Source organism: Mauremys mutica, chromosome 13 (assembly GCF_020497125.1).
Source record: "Mauremys mutica isolate MM-2020 ecotype Southern chromosome 13, ASM2049712v1, whole genome shotgun sequence".
In the NCBI taxonomy this organism is placed as follows: Eukaryota; Metazoa; Chordata; order Testudines; family Geoemydidae; genus Mauremys; species Mauremys mutica.
The window spans coordinates 12,398,080-12,416,987 of NC_059084.1; the positions used below are offsets into that span (position 1 = coordinate 12,398,080).

Sequence of the window (18,908 nt, forward strand, 5' to 3'; positions counted from 1 at the left end):
ATCATGAGACACAATTGTGGATGTATTTGTAGTTGCACAACTAGCTTTTTAAAGACCATGCTCTAAGTGCTATCAGTTTTTTGGTGGGGAGGGAGATGTGGGAGAGCCAAATAGTTTAATTATTGAAAAGTCAGGTTCCATTTTACTTGAGACTTTCAGGAAGCTTCATGATGGCATGGGATGTGGTTCCATGGTTTTGATGATCATGATCCACTCTAAGGACACAAGGGAATAAGTAAGTTATTGTGGTTTTGCTGCACTAGCCATGATTGTCATTTTCCCAAAGGGAATTAGACATGTTGTGTAATCTGGGGAAGCACCTTGCCTAGCTCTCCACCTCTATTCCTCCTACAGTCACTGGAAGGGTGTTTTATACAAGTCACTACAGTAATTAAAAATAAACAGTGCATCATGTTAGCCATAAAACTAGGGTGCAGGCTTCCTTCTGAGCCATGATTTCTCATGAAAGGGGTTGACAACAGCTTCATTTTTCATATATTACACAATAACCGTGTCCATAGCTTTTTCCAAGCAGTGATTTAATACGGGAGGTTCATTTGTGCTAAGCAGTCACTTTGAATAATTGCACTGAACTGTTCCAGTTTTTCTGGACCTGTTGCATTTTTCTACATTTTGCAAACAGGTTTAAAAAAAAAAAAGATTTTTAGCAGCTATAAAAACCCTCATGGCCGTGGAAGGCAAAAAGAAGCTCCTTACCCACAGAAGCCAGCAGGGGCCTGCTGGCATATGTAGACACTGAAATTGCTTCTATTTATGGTGTGATGTATCCCTTCCTCTACCAGCCATAAAACAGCTCATGAGGTGTCCCCCTTCTCTGTGGCCTGGAGTCTTATAAAGATTTAACTGAACGGGTTTCCTAAAACTGGTTACTGACTTCAGCTCAACATTAACTTCAGGCATTTTTAGTCTGAAATAAGAGTCTCCCCACACCAACTTGCACCAAAATAACTACATCAGGTCTCATTCACAATTTTTGTTGTTTGGGTGCAAGTGTGTAGGAGTGTGTGTGTGTGTGTGTACGTACATACCAGTCCTCTGGCAGGTGGAAGGCCTCTGCCCAAACTAGTGATCATCGATGACAACAGGACATTACGATTGTCTAGCCACGGTAAGCAAACAGTATGTTATTCTGTCTAGATTGTATGTTTTCTGAAGTAAATCAGTGAAGGAATAAAATGTGTGTGCCTTCCCAGCAGCCACATGTAGTCAGTAGAAACCCCAGCTACTAAGATTCTCTCTCTTACTTTTCATTCTGGTCATATTTCCCCACCCCCACCTTTGAATCCCACCACTGGTTCCCTATTTGCCACCGCATCAACTTCAAACTTCCTAGCCTCACTTTCAAAGCCCTTCACAGTTCTGCCCCTCGCTGCTTATCTGCGCTTGTCTCTGATCACACCACCCTTCCTCTCACTACTCTGCCAGACCCATTCACCTGTCGGTTTGCTTTTCCCATAACCATCTTCTTGATTGTGTCCAGACTGGCCTTTTACACACAACACCCTGCTTCACCTCCTTCTTCCCCCTTCAAATCCCTCCAAGACCCTTGTCTGCCACAGCACCACCAAGAAAAAAAACACATGCAAGAAAATGAATTTGTTTATAATTCGGGACCATCATGATGTCCACATACTGCAGCAAGTCTACACAGCTATGTGACATCATCATTAGCAAATTCTCCTCCCACCCTATTGTTTGCATCACTTATGTCTTGCCTTATATTAGTTCAATTGCAAGCTCTTTGGGATAGCGTCTTTCTATGGTTTATACAGCACCTGGCACAGTGGGGTCACCAACACAGATTACTATTTCCATAAAAGGAAGACAGCAAGACTCACTGACATTCTGCATTTTATGGACTGAAACAAAATGGCAGCTTCCTTGAAGCAGGTAGTCAGACTCCTGTATATTTAATGAGTGAGAAAAGTTTACATGGAAAAGTAAACCTCAGCCTTACGCCTGACCCTGGCACCAGCTCTTTTCAGTTACAGTAGAACCTCAGAGTTACGAACACCAGAGTTACGAATGGACCAGTCAATCACACACCTCATTTGGAACCAGAAGTACACAATCAGGCAGCAGAGACCAAAAAAAGCAAATACTGCACAGCAGCGTACTGTGTTAAATATAAACTACTACAAATAAAGGGAAAGTTTCAAAAAAAGATTTGACAAGATAAGGAAACTTTTTCTTTGCTTGTTTCATTTCAATTAAGATGATTAAAAGCAGCATTTTTCTTCTGCATAATAAAGTTTCAAAGCTGTATTAAGTCAATGTTCTGTTGTAAACTTTTGGAAGAACCATAACGTTTTGTGCAGAGTTATGAACAACCTCCATTCCCTGGTGTTCATCACGCTGAGATTCTATTGTACATCCATATTCACCCCACCATAAAGGGAATGAGAATTTGTATTTCCGTAGCAACCGTAATGTGCTAGGCTCTGTACAAACAAAATGCAGCATAGTCTCTGTCCAAGAGAGCTGAGAGCTCCCCAGATACTAATATCAGGAGAACAACCCATCATTTAATGGGAAGAGCACAGTCGCGCCAGCCCAAAGATATCCACACATGCCATGGCTTATGACTGCATTCTGGGAAGCAACCAAGGAGGAGAGAAAACCTAGTTGGAGACATTTGCCACAAAGTTCCCATCTCTAAAAACTGCAATCCCAGAGAAGAAAAGTGCTCTACCTCCAGTTTTACCCGGAGTGTTCAGGGAAGGCAAGAGCTGATCCCTACAAGGCTAATTTAAAACAAAACCTCTCTTCCTGAAGCCATCTCTCTTGTAACCTCAGTCCTAATGTATCACGGAAGCAAACATTCCAAAGTGAAAGTCAGTAACAGCAAGAATCAGATGCGAGTCACACAGGAGGGTCACATCACTGGTTTTCCACTGAAGCCTATAAGAAGCCTTTGCACTTGTCTCCAGAATACTATTGAAGATCTCACAGTAACCTCCCTTACTTACTAATTTTTACTTTACACTGCAGTGTTGCTCCTGATTCTGGCACTGATGTACAAGTGCTTGTTACCTTAACCAAAACCTTAAACCACATGCTTCTGCCCATGGATGACAGCTGCATAGGGTCATGTAAAGCTGGTTAAATTGAGAGCTAATCAGCTGCAGGGAAACATTTTACCATGTGATAAAGTGAGCAAGCTATAGCTCTCAATTCCTAGTTCTAGGTTCACATTTCAGACTCTTCAAGTGTCTCCAGAGTTACCGACAGACATCCAGTACATGTAAAACATTTAACTGGAAAGCAGTACAGAGTTGCGTGTTACATGCAACTTCTTGATTCTCTAGTGTTTTCTGTAACAAGAGCTTTGAAGTTTGCTTACGAAGTCACTGCATTGAAGGCACATACCCTAAACACGGCACAACATATCCATCAACAGTAGGCTATGCAAGAAAGAATCAGCATTCACAAATGTTCCCTGCCAATTGTGTTTTACATGATATTGGGTGATCAGTGTAAACATTCAGGAGAGATGCTGTTCCTCAGGCAGACTTGGTTTTCTTAAGCATTCTTAAAAGATCAAACATAGCTCTTGTCCCAAGTTCTTACTAAATGTATATGCCTATTTCACTCTGTTCCTTAAATAAAAAATCTATTTGTTGACTTCAGAAATTTAATACAGACAGTACAATGCAAAGAAATGCAGCTCCCAGCAGAGCACCTGGCTTGTTCTCATTTAACCTTTCATAATAACGCTTTCATAATAAAACTCCATTAGGATCATAGACTTTGGAAACCTGCTTCCATCCCAAGTTCATAACAGTCCAAATTTATTAGCCTTCAAGGAGTTCTGCAATGCTTATTTATTCACCCTTCCCCATGAGGAGATGGGTGTCGGGAAGGGCTGTGCAGCAAAGGTGTGAGAAACTAGTGGGGAGGTTGATTAGTTTTGTTGTTCTAGTACTTTATAAGTGTATGTGTGTGTGTAAATAATTAATAGAAGCTGATGGCTCTTAATACAGCAACAACATAAATAAGTGTTATTTGATCTGATTGGGGTAATTGATGGATCTTGTTTATTAGTGTGTTATTTAAAACACGATTGTCACAAGTGCCCAGAGCATTTCTGTACTAGAAACCGCGAACCATTAATATTGTAGTGATTGGGTCATGGTAACACCTTTGACTCTTTGGGCCCATTTTCCATTGAAATTAACAGAGCGGTGCTCTTTTATTATAGTTTGTAAAATTCCAAATAAAGAACTGGATAATTCTTGGGCACTGTTGCTGGATCACAGCAATGTTCTGGTTGCACCACAGAGCATTAGAAACACACTGGTGATCAGTTTTGTCGTCTCAGAAGATCTGATTTTGAGAACTGAGTGTGTGCAACATAATTTACATACACCATTTCCCTGACTGCATGCACAATTATGGCAACTTAAGATGCAAATGGCAGTAAGTCATCCAATTGGATGTTTTGGAAGCCCAAATTGAGGCAGTGTCATGTACAAGTTATGCCCAGACCTTTCCAATTGTATCCATTTATTTCATGCAAAATTAAGTCTAGAGCATAAAGTCTAAGATGGGTGGCAGGGATATATGTGGATTTTGAGGCCTTCAAAAGGATCCCTCTCTTCAGCAGTGATCCAAAACAACAGTGAAATCATTTACAAATTCTGATTTGTAATTTCTCTCTCCTCATTTCTCCAGTCAGCTTTATGCATTGGCAAGAGAACACACTGTAAGCATTGCCTTCTGCACTTTGACATGTACACACATAATGTCATTCTTTCCACTCACAGCTGTCACTACCATGCACGCTTCACACATTGCCTAGGGCTGTGGTATATCTTACTTCTATCCAGACACAAACACATCCAGAGCAGACACAGAACAATATGTGCACCATGCGGTATGAATGCAACAAACTTTAGTTACACTAAGCAAAAGTGGAGTAAGATGGGGAAGAGACAAAAAATTAGTTTGGAGCACACTGGAATGTGAGTACAAGGGTATGTCTACACTACCCGCGATCGATCCAGCAGGGGTCGATTTATCGCATCTAGTCTAGACGCGATAAATCGACCCCCAAGTGCTCTCCCGTCAACTCCTGTACTCCAGCTCAGCGAGAGGCACAGGCAGAGTCGACGGAGGAGCAGCAGCAGCAGCAGTTGACTCACCACAGTGAAGACACCACGGTAAGTCGATCTAAGTTGCGTAACTTAGATCGACACACCCCTCCCACCCCCCCAAATGTAGACCAAGCCCAAGAATCTGTGCTGTCTAGAAAAATTAAAACCGAGGTGAAGTGGGGCTGTAGAATGGACAGGATCCATTTTCTCTTTTGGCTTCCTCTATCCCCCAAATAATGTTTACCAACTGTTCCGACTTGCACATATACAATACACAGGTAAAAGGTACAAAAATGCACACCCAGTTTACTGTAGCTAGGTGGGCAAATGCACTGCTCACACATGCAACTGATTAGACATGCTTGTGTGTACTTATCCCAGTTACACATGCAATTATGTGAGCAAGTTAAGCACTTATTTGCATGCACAAAATTCTGAAGATTCAAGCATAAGTTTGTCCAAAAACTCTGTCTTAGATTTTCAATGTAGTGCCAACAGAGCCATCCATTGGGTAGGGTGAATTGGGGCAACCGCTCCGTGCCCGTGCTTTGGGGAGCCCCAGGCACCGATGCAATTGGCCGGTGCAGTCGGTCCCAAAAGACATAGGCATGGGACCTAAGAGTGAGGAGAGAGCCGCCCCACGCGCCCATGGCTCTGGCTGCCGCCCTGTCCACCCGGGGCTCTGCCACCTGCGTTTCGGTGCAGCGAGTCCCCTGCCCCGGCTGGAGCCCTGAGCCACCATGGCACTATGGCCAACAATAGCCCCGTGATAGGCGCTGGCAACTGCCGGTAGCAGCAGGCGGCCCAGCACCAGGCCAGATCCATCCCAACTGCCCAGCTGCCAATGCAGAGCAGGGCCTCCAAGCCAGTGGAGGTGATTTGTCACGGGCCCCACACCCCCGCAGGGAAGGCCCTAAGCACCGGTCAGTGAGATATCTAAGCCTGAAAGGTTAGTGGCTCTACCACCTTTTAAATAATGGCTTCTATGCATTCCAGCTGAGAAAGTTTCAAATTAAATTAAGGGTAGACTGGGGAAATTCTAAGACTAGTTTTAATAAAGACTTTTCAAAGAAAAAAATAATCTGCTGCTCCACTATCAAACTGTACTTTCACCTTTGGATTTCAAATGGCCAATGCTACATTCCTTGACAGCCAGTCTCCTACTGAGGTCTGAGTGAGTCTAGAGTACATAAGGGAGCAAGCCCAAAGTATCCGAGATTTTTTTCTCCTGTGGAGGGAACTCCAATGGTAGCACACTGTGCTGTGGTACAACCAACTGATGTAAAAGAACTGGTCCCAGATCTGAAAGAGCACACACTTGTGCCTTTATGCACTAAAGTAAAAAATGTCTAGGTCAACTCTCTCACTGATTAGTGTTTCTTTATCTGTAAAATTTGTTAATTTCCAGTGTAAAGGGCGGGGTGGTCAGTCAAGATGTACGTGAAAAGAACGTATGATAAGATCGCTTCTCGACCTTCTGGCTAAGAGGGGTGAAAACATTATCTACCTCCAAAGGAACAGTGTAGGAAGGCTAGCACAGGGCTTGTTCTCCAATGGGTTTAACTTCTAATATCTGCCTATCCAAGAGTCATATCCTCCTCTAGGGTTGTGCACAGAATTATTCCTGATGTTAATTGTTGGTAGCTATAGAGCCCTAAATGAGTGAGAAACACTGTATAGCCTACTTGCTCAGTAGTGCTTACAAGGTCTTGTATGTTGTTGAAAGTGTTTTCTTAAATAATACACATTCCTAAAGGAGAAATACCAACACTTTCTTGCTTTTGAATTGCTACCATCTTACTAACAACAGGAGCGGTGCCAGAGTTTCTGGCGCCCTAGGCAGAATTCGGGGGGCAGCATTTTGTGCGCTCCCCATGGGGTGCGCAGGAGCTTCCGGTTCCACTCCCATCACGCCGCTGAAGAAGGACCCTCCATCGAAATGCCGCAGGCGACAGCGGAAGTCATTGAGCTGCTCAATTGCCTGCTGCTGTTTTCCGAGGCACATCGGCAGAAGGTCCTTCTTTGGCAGCATGACGGGAGCAGAACAAGAAGATCCCGTGCACCCCGTGGGGAGCGCACAAAATGCCGTCCCCCGAATCCTGGCGCCCTAGGCGACCGCCTAGGATCGCCTAATGGAAGCGCCAGCCCTGACTAACAACCTAACAGAGAGTAAGCTCCTTAGATCAGGGACCACTTTGTTATATAAAGCAGTGGTTCTCAAACTTTTGTACTGGTGACCCCTTTCATATAGCAAGCCTGTGAGTGCAACCCCCCTTATAAATTAAAAACACATTTTTATATATTTAACACCGTTATAAATGCTGGATGCAAAGTGGGGTTTGAAGTGGAGGCTGACAGCTCATGACCACCCTATGTAATAGCCTCGTGACCCCCTGAGGGGTCCCGACCCCCAGTTTGAAAACCCCTGATATAAAGCATGATATACTAGAGCTGGTCAAAACTGGCCATTTTCTTCCCACCCACCACCACTACAAAATGTTAAGTCTAAAGATTTTGTTTTTGTTCAAAACCTTTTGTGAAAATGTTCATTTCTCGACTAACGTTTTGAAACATGAGTTTTTTGAAAATTTTCTATTGTGAAATTTTGGTTTGTTTTCAAAGGAAAAATCCCATTCTTACTTTTTATATCCTTCTCACTCCCTCCTCCTCACTGGGGAAAAGTGGGAGTAGGGGGAGGAGGAGAAAGAAAATGAGGGGGAAATGGATGGGTGGGGTGACCTTTAAAAAAAAAAAAAAAAAAAAAAAAAGCTCCTTTGGAGGGAAACAAAGGGGAGAGGGAGGGAGAGGTTTCAAAAAATACTAAGTGAGCATTTTCCCACAATTTCCAAGGAAAGTTCACACATTGTTCCCCAAACATTTCTCATTTTTAATTTTTTCGAAAACCAAAATAAATCTCAAAAGTGAAATTTTTTGGCAAAAGTTTTATTCTCTGTGAAACTTCATTTTTCCAACTGACAAGACTGATGAAAAAAATTCTAGCAGGTACATTGAACACTCTGACAGCACCTTTTTTTGGGGAGTGGGGACAGGTAATATAAATTGGGTTCTGAACACAAGGAGAAAAAGGACAAGATAATCCCATGGCAGCATCCCAAGCACAGGACTGAAAGTTAGGTCTGGTCTACACTAGAAAGTGTTACAGATATTGCTATGTCAGTTAGGAATGTGACCAAAATCCCTAGTGTAGATGCAGTTATAATGGACACACACACACAAATCCTTTTGTAATATAGCTTGTTCCATTTGGGGAACTGGTTTAAGCTAGATCAGCAAGAGAATTCTTTTGCCAGAATAAGCTGCGTCTCTGCTAGGAGGTTTTGCTATAACTATATTAGCAAACCCTGTTTAAGGGAAGACAAAGCTTCTGAAGTTCTAGGCACTAGACCTGTCTCTGATACTGACTTCCCGCGTGCCTTTGCGCAACACATATCTCTGTGCCTCACTTAATCTATAAAAGGCGACTATGAGAATGACCCACTTTTAAGAAGTACTTTCACGTGAGGATCCCAAAGAGGTTTATGGAAAACGGCACACCAGGACAAGGATCATTTGGGGCTTGATTCTGTACTCACTGAAGTTAATGGCAAAGGTCCCGTTGATGTCAGCGGTGGAAGATCAATCCATAATGCAGCAATTCAGGCACTGTTTTTAACCTGTCTCTCCAATCTCTGAAAGAAAGATAAGCAAAGTCAGGGCTCCAGTGACCCTCTCAGTACCATTCACTGCTCTCTTGTTAGTCCACATTTATGAATTATTTCCTCGGGGGTAGAGATAACACGCTGTCTCGGAGCCATATTTCTCCCGTGTTACACTCGGGCAACACATCCTACACTCTGCTACTTCCAATGTTTTCTGTCCTTGGCTTAGTGACATTGATAGCTGTATTTTGGATGCCAATGGGGATGGATGTCCTCCTGAGAAGAGATGAATTTGAAGTGACACCCAAGGGATGATTGACACCACATGTAAGTTCTTATTCTGTCAAAGCATCAGAATGTTGTTGGTTGTCAGACCCAACCACGCTGCCATTGCTTTGCCACAATCCTATTTGATGCCCAATGTCTATCGGGCTTTTCATCTGATCCTGAGGATGACTGTTCATGAATTCCATTCTCGGAATTGTACATATACCTTATGCATAGCCTAAAGTCAGGCAGTCTCTTGAAGAGTTCATTTGCTATACAGAGGATACATCAGAATTATTTTCACTTGTTAGAGTTACAAGAGAAGAAGGTCTCCTAAATCCAATTTTCTTGGTTATTTATAAACCTGTTTTAATTAGGCTTAGGATAAAAAGTCCTTTTGATGCCAAGCTGTACATTTGTTCTAGGCTTGAGCATGAGCTGTACATTTAAGACCTCAGTTCTAACTTTCACAAAGTCTGTGTGGGTTCAAATGCAGGGTTTTAGCCAACGTAGGAATTGCTCTACCAGATCAGACAGGTGGTCCATCTAGTTCAGTTTCCCATTTCCCACAGTCTTCAGCCCTAGCTGCTGCAGAGACAGAAACCCTGCAGTAGGCAATTACAGAAAAGCCTACCCACAAGGAGCATTTCTTCTTATACCTCTTTAATAGGAGATTGATTTATGCCCTGAGGGTGGAGGGTTTATACCCTTTAACTTCTTACTATAACAGATCTATAACTATAATGATAGAGATCATTATAGAGATAAGGGCCAAACATAATGTCTCCATCACTAATTTGTGCAGCCCCACCAAGTAAATGTTTTCTCTGGTGATCTGCAAAGGTTTATTGTCCATGCATTCAGTGGGGTCAGATCCTGCCAACACTACTGCTGAAGTGTTTGCTACTGGGAACTCAACAGAACCACCCACAGTAGTGAACATTATGCCCAGTAATAAGTATTTGTATCAAGCCCATAGTAACTAATGCTTGCGCACAGTCCAGTAACACGTCTGCTCACATTTTCTATGGAAATAATGAATAAACACCAGTTTTTAAAAACAATCAACTCGTTAACAAGAACATTTTCCCACCAGGTCTATTTTGCACTAAGATGCAAGTTCTTTCAAGTTGTTTTAAGTAAGAGGGGTCAGATCCTTAAACTGAAACTGGCATAAGTGCACTGAAGTTAATGGAGCTATACTGCTCTGCACCAGCTGAGGACTTGCCCCGAGATGTTTTTGGTGGGACCTCAGTCTCGCCTGTTCACGGCCTGAGGCACACAACATATCAGTCCTCAGGAGATTAGTCTAACTTATTTGGCTCAGTATAGTGGTAGCTGGGTAAAATTTAGTGGCCTGTGGTATACAGGAAGATGACACAGTGGTCCCTTCTGGCTTTAACCGCAATAGGGAATATATGAAATATCTTATCAGATAAATCCATAGACCCAGCATAGAAGGAAACAGACATCTTCCACCCAAGATATTCTAGAATGCTGCTCTTTGTGCTTGGAGAGGTTCCAAGGGGGCTCATTTTGAGAAGTGAGAGCAGGAGAAAACAAAGCCTTCTTTAAAATGAAATTGACAAGGGAAATCTACTACATTGAGTTTTTTCAGCTGGAATCAAAATGCACATCTAGCAAGATTGTCATTCAAAGATGACTTCTCTTTGTGACAGCACAAACTGAACCATGCATACTCTATGCCAAACAGTACATGTAAACATTCAAGGTGTCTTCGTGCACAGAGGATTGGAATGGGGTTTTCAAAAGTTTCAAGATACTGCACTTCTTATTTGAACAGAGCTCACCAGGCTTGGGATGAATTGCAACAGTTCCTGGGCCTGTAGCTATGTCACATACAGATTTTTAGTATATTCCACAATTCCTGATGTCCAGTTTGGTATAAATACACAAAACTGTATTCCCCGTCCAATCCAGAACTTCAGCATCCATCTAATTTCAAGTCTGGTAACAAAAAAAAAAAGTGACTACATGCAGAACTCCAGACACTTCACTTCACTTCAAAAAAAGTGGAAGAACACATCTCAGCTACTGCTGAGAGAATAATTCAGAGAGAATAATCTACCCTCTTCCTGCTCACGGATATGGCATGAGTGGATGGCAATTTCCCTCACATTTATGAAGAATAAGTGACAACACACAGTTCTGCTGCCCCAGGAACGAGTCAGGGAATGAACTCTGACTTAGTCCCCGGTTCCATTCTTGCTCAAGAGACCAGGTCCGGCCTTTGGCCCGTGCCAGCTTTGCTGTGCTTGCTAGTGTGTTTGAGAGCGGGGAAGAGGGAAGAGTCAAAACTCTGCCGATTTCCTGCCCATTCTCCCAGGAGGGAAAATAGCAGCCCTACTAAGGCTACTTTCTGCCATTCCCCTGATGTCATGACCTGCAGCACAAATATCCCAAGCAGGGGCATAAAGGATCACCCTCTACCCCCTACTCAGGCACTTGTCCTGTTTGAATTCATTCTACACATTAACGTTTTTTTTCCCAAAATACCCTCAGTAGATTGTATCAGAGGGGGAGCCGTGTTAGTCTGGATCTGTAAAAGCAGCAAAGAGTCCTGTGGCACCTTATAGACTAACAGACGTATTGGAGCATGAGCTTTCACGGGTGAATACCCACTTTGATGGTCAGATCAGACCACTGAGTATCTGACATTTGGTATTCAATATTTGAGCTAGGTTGCTTGTATTTAGGAAGAAAAATCACATGGTATTGTTTCCATTTCCCAACTAGCGGGACATACAAATATACAGATGCTAATGTCCATGCATGCTTTTATTAATAAAATAATTTACATTGAGAGGGGTCAGAAGAAAAAGAATAATTGAGCACATGCAAAAGTCTTACCGCCGCCTGATGAAACCTTTTGACCCTGCCTTACCTTCGAGTTTAGAAAGCATTTGCACATTGAGTGCTATCATGGTGCAAAATTTAATTACATATCAAAAAGAAAGAACACTATGTTAAAAGACTGTTAAGGTTGCAAAGTCAAGCACGTCAAATTGGGCAACCTTTAATTCTAGCATTTCCTAAGCAACTTTAATTTAATCTTCTTGTGCCTACATATCATAGTGATACAATCTTTAATTATAAGCTCACACATTTATTTTCCCCACAGGAGCCCTGTCTCATTCTCTTATAAATGGACAGTGCTCACTGAATAGGTATCCTCATCATTCAGTGTATGGTCCCACACATTATTTGCCGTACACCATCAAAAGCCTGCACTGAATACAAATTGTTAATGTCCTCATTGGCTTTTAATGGAACTCAGAGCACTGTAGTATCAGAGTGCTTCAAAGACATCAAATGAGTTTTATCTTCACAATAACCCAGGAGATGAGGTGGTATTTTACAGATGGGAAACTGAGGCAAAAATAGATTAAGGCCAAAGTTGTCAAGTGTCTATTAATTTTGGATGCACAAATTGACACCCTAATTTTTGTCAGAGCTCTTAGCATTTTAATCGCACTTTTTATGTTCAATGCCTAGCTCCTATTGACATCATTAGCAGCTGTGAGCATTCAGTATTTTTTGTCAATCAGAGAGTCCCTTCTGGCCTTAAACTCTGTGTCTATGGCTATTTCTGCAGCCCTAATTTTGAATCGTCAAGTCTGACAGGGTTCTTGCAGCTTAATAATAGAATTCTCTCAAGTAGCTGTTCTTGTAAGTGGGAGATAAATGCATAAGCTAGATTTACCTCAGTTACAAAAAAAACCCACTATAAATATTGTGTATATCTATCTTAAGTATTTACATGGTCCCCATTATTGTAGCAGATGCAATGGATTTACCCTCACAACAGCCCTATGAAATAGGGAAATACCATTATTCCCATTTACAGATGGTGATCCAAGGCACAGAAAGACAAATGACTTGTCATGGTCACACACAAAGTCTGCAGCAGAGCAGGGAGATGAACCCTGATCTCCCAAGTGTCATGACACCTGGGGCCTCAGGAGATTCCAACCAACCAACACATCCCTGCTCTCATCCAGCGGCTAGCTACCAACCAACTGAATGTAGAGACCATGAAACCTGAAACTACTTCAGGAAGCTTCCCTCGGTTCGGTCAGGGCTTCCTATTTAAATCCAAAGAGAGGTGCAGAAAGTTATCCTCACAACTGAGTAGATGCCTGACATGCTGCCATATCAGACTCTGCCTTCTCACCTGATTCCTGGTTCCTGCTTTCCTGACCTGTTCCTGATCCCTATCCCTGGTCTCCAATTCCATCTCCAGCTCTGTCCCTTGGCTCAACTCAGGCTTTGACCACTAGGTACAACTGCCCAAGCCCTGGTTCTGACACCAAGTTCCATATTAGTGCCCTAAACACTGCACCATCCTTCCTTTGTGAAATATTTAGTGAAGACGGCACTCATCTTGTCAGCTAGATGATTTTTTTTCCAGCAAAAAGAGTTTTGTTTTGTTTGTTTTTTAAATGAAAGATGGCTTCTGTCCCACTCCCTCTTTTTTAATGTGGGAAAAAAGGGTAAAAAAAAATGGAGAAATTTCCACTCACCTAAACTGAAACAAATATTTTAACAAAGATCAACAACAACATTCTCATTTCTTTCAAAATGTCTTTCAATGTATATTTACCTTGTCTCAAAGCAGCTCTAACTGTTGTCAGAGGAACTGAAAATGATGCGGTTTTATTGTATTATTTATACCATTTTTATATCATTGGAAGTTATAGATGGCATGTGACTCTACTGTTCTGCCATACGTTGTTCTGGCAAAAGTTATAGAAATTGTATTGCAATATTCTGCTTATTAAAATTTTTCAGAGAAAGAACATTGTAGCTACAGAGCAAAATCTTAATTAGCTCAGTCTCAGGCTTGTGATCTCACCGTCTCTCTCCTTTACATAGACAAGGTGCGCTACGAGACCACCTTCTGTTCGTAAAAGAGCCAAGCTTTCAAGCAACACAGGTCTCTCCTCTATATGCTTTAGGTTGTATTTCCCGTCATATATTTAGATCAAGTCCAATATCACAAAATTCAACTTTTCACTTTTAAAAAACCCCACAAATTGGTCGTTCCATTATGTTCCATTTGTGGTAATTTTAACAGTTTGCTGGTAAATCCAAACACTCTGCAACAGTTGTAGCAATGACTAATCACAAAGACATGTAGTCGCAGCTGCCTAGCTATTTATTTCTTGTCTAAACCCAACTATGGATAACTTAAGAACCTTAATAGAAGTGAAATAATAAATACAGTCCAAATATAGGCAGAAATCCAATCCAACCATCACAGCTCTCTTTTAAATCCTCCATCTTTCAACAGTGCTAGCTGCTAGAGCTCTTACTATTGTATAACAAGAATTCAGCAAAAGTGGACTAGGAGAAGCTGGCATAGTTACCCCAGTTACAGCTTTCACCTCGTCTTTTGTTTTCTTAAACTGAGCATACTTATGTTCGTCATAAATTCTTCCCTCTTTCGAAGTTATAGCTACAATGGGCTGTTATGTGGGCGAGAACTGCCCCTTGCTCTAACAGGCTTGGACAGAGATCAATCGGATGTGGGGGTGGGCGGTGCTGCAGGGTTGCTGCTGCCAGTCTGGCTTTGGGTTTTAATCTCACTTCTGGTATAAAAATAGACTGCTCTCCCGTGGCTGTGTCACTCCACTATGCACCCGATCCTGAAGTCAGAAATCTAACTTCCATCAACGTCAGTGCGAGCAAGATAAGTAAACCATTAGTTTCCTGTAATAGTGCCCACTCAGAGAGAGGCTCTGGAAACGTAGAGCTTTACAGCTAGATTTCCAGACGAGCTGATCAGTCGCATGAAGAACAATGATGGTAGCAGAGCACGTTTGAGACTCTCAGCCCTAGTCACTTAGGCCTTGCCTACCAGAGAAAATTGAACTGATTTAAGTAGGAGTGAGATTTTGGGTTAAACTGGCGCAAAGGGCTGGTTGCGCACTCCAGCACTGCCAAACCCAAGCGTTCAAAGATCACGATTCACACCCCAAAAAAATATAGCATGAGATTGGCTTAAAAAAGAGTTTGTTGTTTTGATTTAGATAGATAGATAGATAGATTTGGGCTTCTCTATTTACCTTCTGGGTTTTGAGCCTTTAAAATGCACTTAGTTCATGTTCTGAAGTTTTTCCTCGGCAGCCACAACATCTAAACCCTTAAAAAAGGAAAAGTGAAAAAGTAAGTTCGCTTTGTCCCCTAATCACATGCCTCCAGGATCAGGGGCTTTAAAAAACAAAACACATACACCCAATATCACCACTTTCATAAGAAAACTGCAAGAGTTAGGGCTAATCGACCCTACAACGTTAGGTTGGCTTAACTACATTGGTCAGGACTGTGAAAAACCTTTCACTGTTGTAGCCTCAAACGTGAACTCAGGAGCATGAACCCAGGCCCTGGCCTGATATCATTGGCTGAGCTTGCACATCTGTCCATTTTATCTTGTGCAGCGGGGAGGGTAGACCAGAATCAGAGAACAGACACTATGGCGGGCAGAGAGCAAACTATTAGCATGAGGACTATTAGGGCGAGACCAGAAGCCACAGCTCTGAGGTTATTGCTGTCTGTGGACAAGGCTCTGATGGTGGCAGTCAGCTGATGAGGAGGAGACGGTATGTCAGTGTTGCAAATAAACCACAAGTGACTGGGAGTTGGCTTAGGAATAAACATCAACTAAGTCACAAGTCACAGGGCTCCTTCCACTCCCATTGACTTCACTGGTAGCTCAGTGCCTCACCAAAACTGCTCAGCTCTTCCCAGAATCAGGGCCTAATAGAACACTATATTCAGGCCTACTCCCAGTAACTCTGGAGACATTTACCTGTGCCTGGACCCGGCCACACTATCTGGTCCTTGCCATGGACAAAGAAGAGTCCTTTATGACCAGCCGTAAGACCATTCCAGCATCACATCTTGGCATCCTGCAGTGCTCTCTCGTGTCTCTTTATATAGTACATTTCTCCCTTTACACAGTTAACTCCAAATTGTTCAGTTTGTGGAGCCAGTCCAGCCCCCAGGCTGGCTTGCCAGGGTCAGTTTATCAGATCTAATGAAGACGTTTATGGGTTGATAGACAGATGCTCGATTTTTTGATGGGATAAGGATGTCAAACTGTTATATAAGAAACCAATAAGTGCCATTGGCTACTAAAGCAGTAAAACACTGCTGCATTTCCAAGTTAATTGGCAGAGGGAAGCCAGTTTGCGGAGTGGGTATTTAATCTAAGTCTACTTTACGGATTTATATAGCACTCTACACCATGCTATCTAAGAGCTAGAACAGAAGTGATCGCTATTACAATGTATTATTTTTTCTTAGCAATACATTTTGGTCCCATATATAGCTAAGACAGCAAGATGCACTTGGAGGCATTTATGCCTTTCCAGGGTTTTGCATATGGGAGATAGGAGAAGAAAGCTGGTATGCAAGTGTTCTACAAAGTTAAGGGGGTTATTCATTTAATTTAATTGGAGGGCTTTGATCTTATCTAAAATTCTAAAAATAGTTCAGGTTTTCCCCCATGAAGAGAGATCTTTAATATACCATACCAGACAGCCTGTCCCAGGTTTGATGCTAGATGCACCACTTTTATCATTCATCCTATGTTAATCCAGGAGCGTTTTGTACTTAAATATTAAGACCCGATGGAGCATGTTTTATGAGTTCATTACAATGCAGCTCTGGTGTGTTGTGAAGCATGAGACCAAAGGCTGAGTGCCATGGGCTGCCTGAGACATTGATTAGGTGGCCCCATTAAACACCTCCTGGAGTACTTGGTTGCAGTTACAATATCGTTTTCTTTTAACAGTCCTCTGGAGCTGAACGCATCCTCTGCCACTCGAGCTAAGGGTCAGCTCCCCTGCTTTGAAAGCAGTCATCAACTCAAAGTCTACACTAGGCTAGCCACAAGAGAGGGACAGAGACCCACTCTCAGCTACATTAGCAGAGCATGCAGGTTAGACATGAGGCAGTTTATGCCCCTAGTTTCTGCTCCTTCCACTGGTGATTTCCTCAAGTTAAAGCTCTCCCCCCTTGAAACTCCCAGGGCCTGATTCTCCTCCAGCTTGCACCTTGTGTCATCATTCACACCTGTGGGTCTAAAATGCTACCACTGGCATACGTGAGGGAGTGAAGAATCCAATTGGGTAGCGATTTACATTCACTTTGCACAGGCTCTAAAAGATGCTACAGGGTGCAAGGTAGTGGCAAATCAGGCTCACAAAGTCCACCCTTGCTGTCCTGGAGGCCGCTCTGCTGAGGCCACCTTCCCCTCAGGCAGATTCCCAGATTCACCCCCATTCCCACTGAACTCACTGCATTATATTGTGTGACATGATTTGCTGATGGTGTTTAATTTTTGCTACCAGAAGAAGTCAATTGTTAGGAAGTGACAAGGTAGAAGAAAAATTCAGATTCCACTAAATCATTCCCAGCGAGTTGCCCTGTTGCTACCAGATTAGGCAATGTCAATCTATATTTTTAAAGGCAACCCTGTCTGTGTAGCAGAGGCACAGAGAGATGGCAGTTGACAATGCTGAATGGATGACAGTTTCTGGCAGCAGTTTCAGCTGTCTTGTTAGGTTTTTCAGATTAATCAACCCCTTTGGAACACTGAACAGATCAGAATAATCCTTCAGTCCAAGATCTTTTGTGAGAGAAGAGAAGTCACCACTAACTGAGATAGCAGCATGAAAAGTCGGTCTTCTACAAGGGCCGATATCAAGACAGTATTTAAAGTTAATGGCCTGGTCCATATCATCACCTAATATATTAGCATAGACAGTGGAATGTTCTCTTTGTTATGAGTTTTGTACAGCTCATTTCTGAAACAGCATTTTCTCTCTTCCCTTCCGTCTTCTCCTGGTTTGTTGTATGATTTTTGTTTACCCCTTTCTGTTGTCAGAAGTTAAAAAAATGGACAGTCGCCCCCAAGCAAAATGTTCACTCCATACTATTTAGAATAATGCACAGCTGCTTGATTCACCTGTTTTAAGCACATTATTCTTTAATGTTCAATTTCATATAAATCATAGTAAAGTAGGGCTGGAAGGGACCTTAAGAGGTCATATAGTCCATTCCCCCTGCACTGAGACAGGACCAAGCATACCTAGACCATCCCTGACAGGTGACTGTCTAACCTGTCCTTAAAATGATCCAGTGACAGGGATTTCGCACCCTCCCTTGGTAATTTGAACTGTCTAGAAAGAGTCAAGTAACTTGTATTCTCTTAAAAGCCATTCACCATCATCAGATTTTCAGAAACTCCAGCAGCCTATCTCAACCCTTTATTATTGTAGGACTGGAAATATTTCAGATTCAGACATTTAAACTCCGTCTCTCCTCCTATCTATTTTCGATTTCCTTCATTTCCTGTCTGCAGTTCTTGAAAGCTATTCATAGAATTATAGAAGATTAGGGTTGGAAGAGACCTCAGGGGGTCATCTAGTCCAACCCCCGGCTCAAAGCAGGACCAATCCCCAACTAAATCATTCCAGCCGGGGCTTTGTCAAGACGGGCCTTAAAAATCTCTAAGGATGGAGATTCCACCACCTCCCTAGGCAACCCATTCCAGTGCTTCACCACCCGCCTAGTGAAATAGCATTTCCTAATATCCAACCTAACTGTCCCACACTGCAACTTGAGACCATTGCTCCTTGTTCTGTCATCTGCCACCACTGAGAACAGCCTAGCTCCATCCTCTTTGGAACCCCCCTTCAGGTTCAAATCCCCTCTCACTCTTCTCTTCTCTTCTGCAGACTAAATAAGCCCACTTCCCTCAGCCTCTCCTCATAAGTCATGTGCCCCAGCCCCCTAATCATTTTTGTTGCCCTCCACTGGACTCTCTCCAACATTG

At 42.6% G+C, this 18,908-nt stretch overlaps 1 long non-coding RNA gene across 1 annotated transcript in view; it reads right to left on the reverse strand.

Annotated features, from left to right (window-relative positions):
• Positions 1-18,908, reverse strand: part of LOC123348653 — a 67,509-nt gene that overhangs the window by 28,114 nt on the left and 20,487 nt on the right. The window contains exon 2 of the long non-coding RNA XR_006573228.1: positions 8,711-8,806. This is a non-coding gene — a long non-coding RNA (uncharacterized LOC123348653). The remainder of the gene's footprint in view (positions 1-8,710; positions 8,807-18,908) is intronic.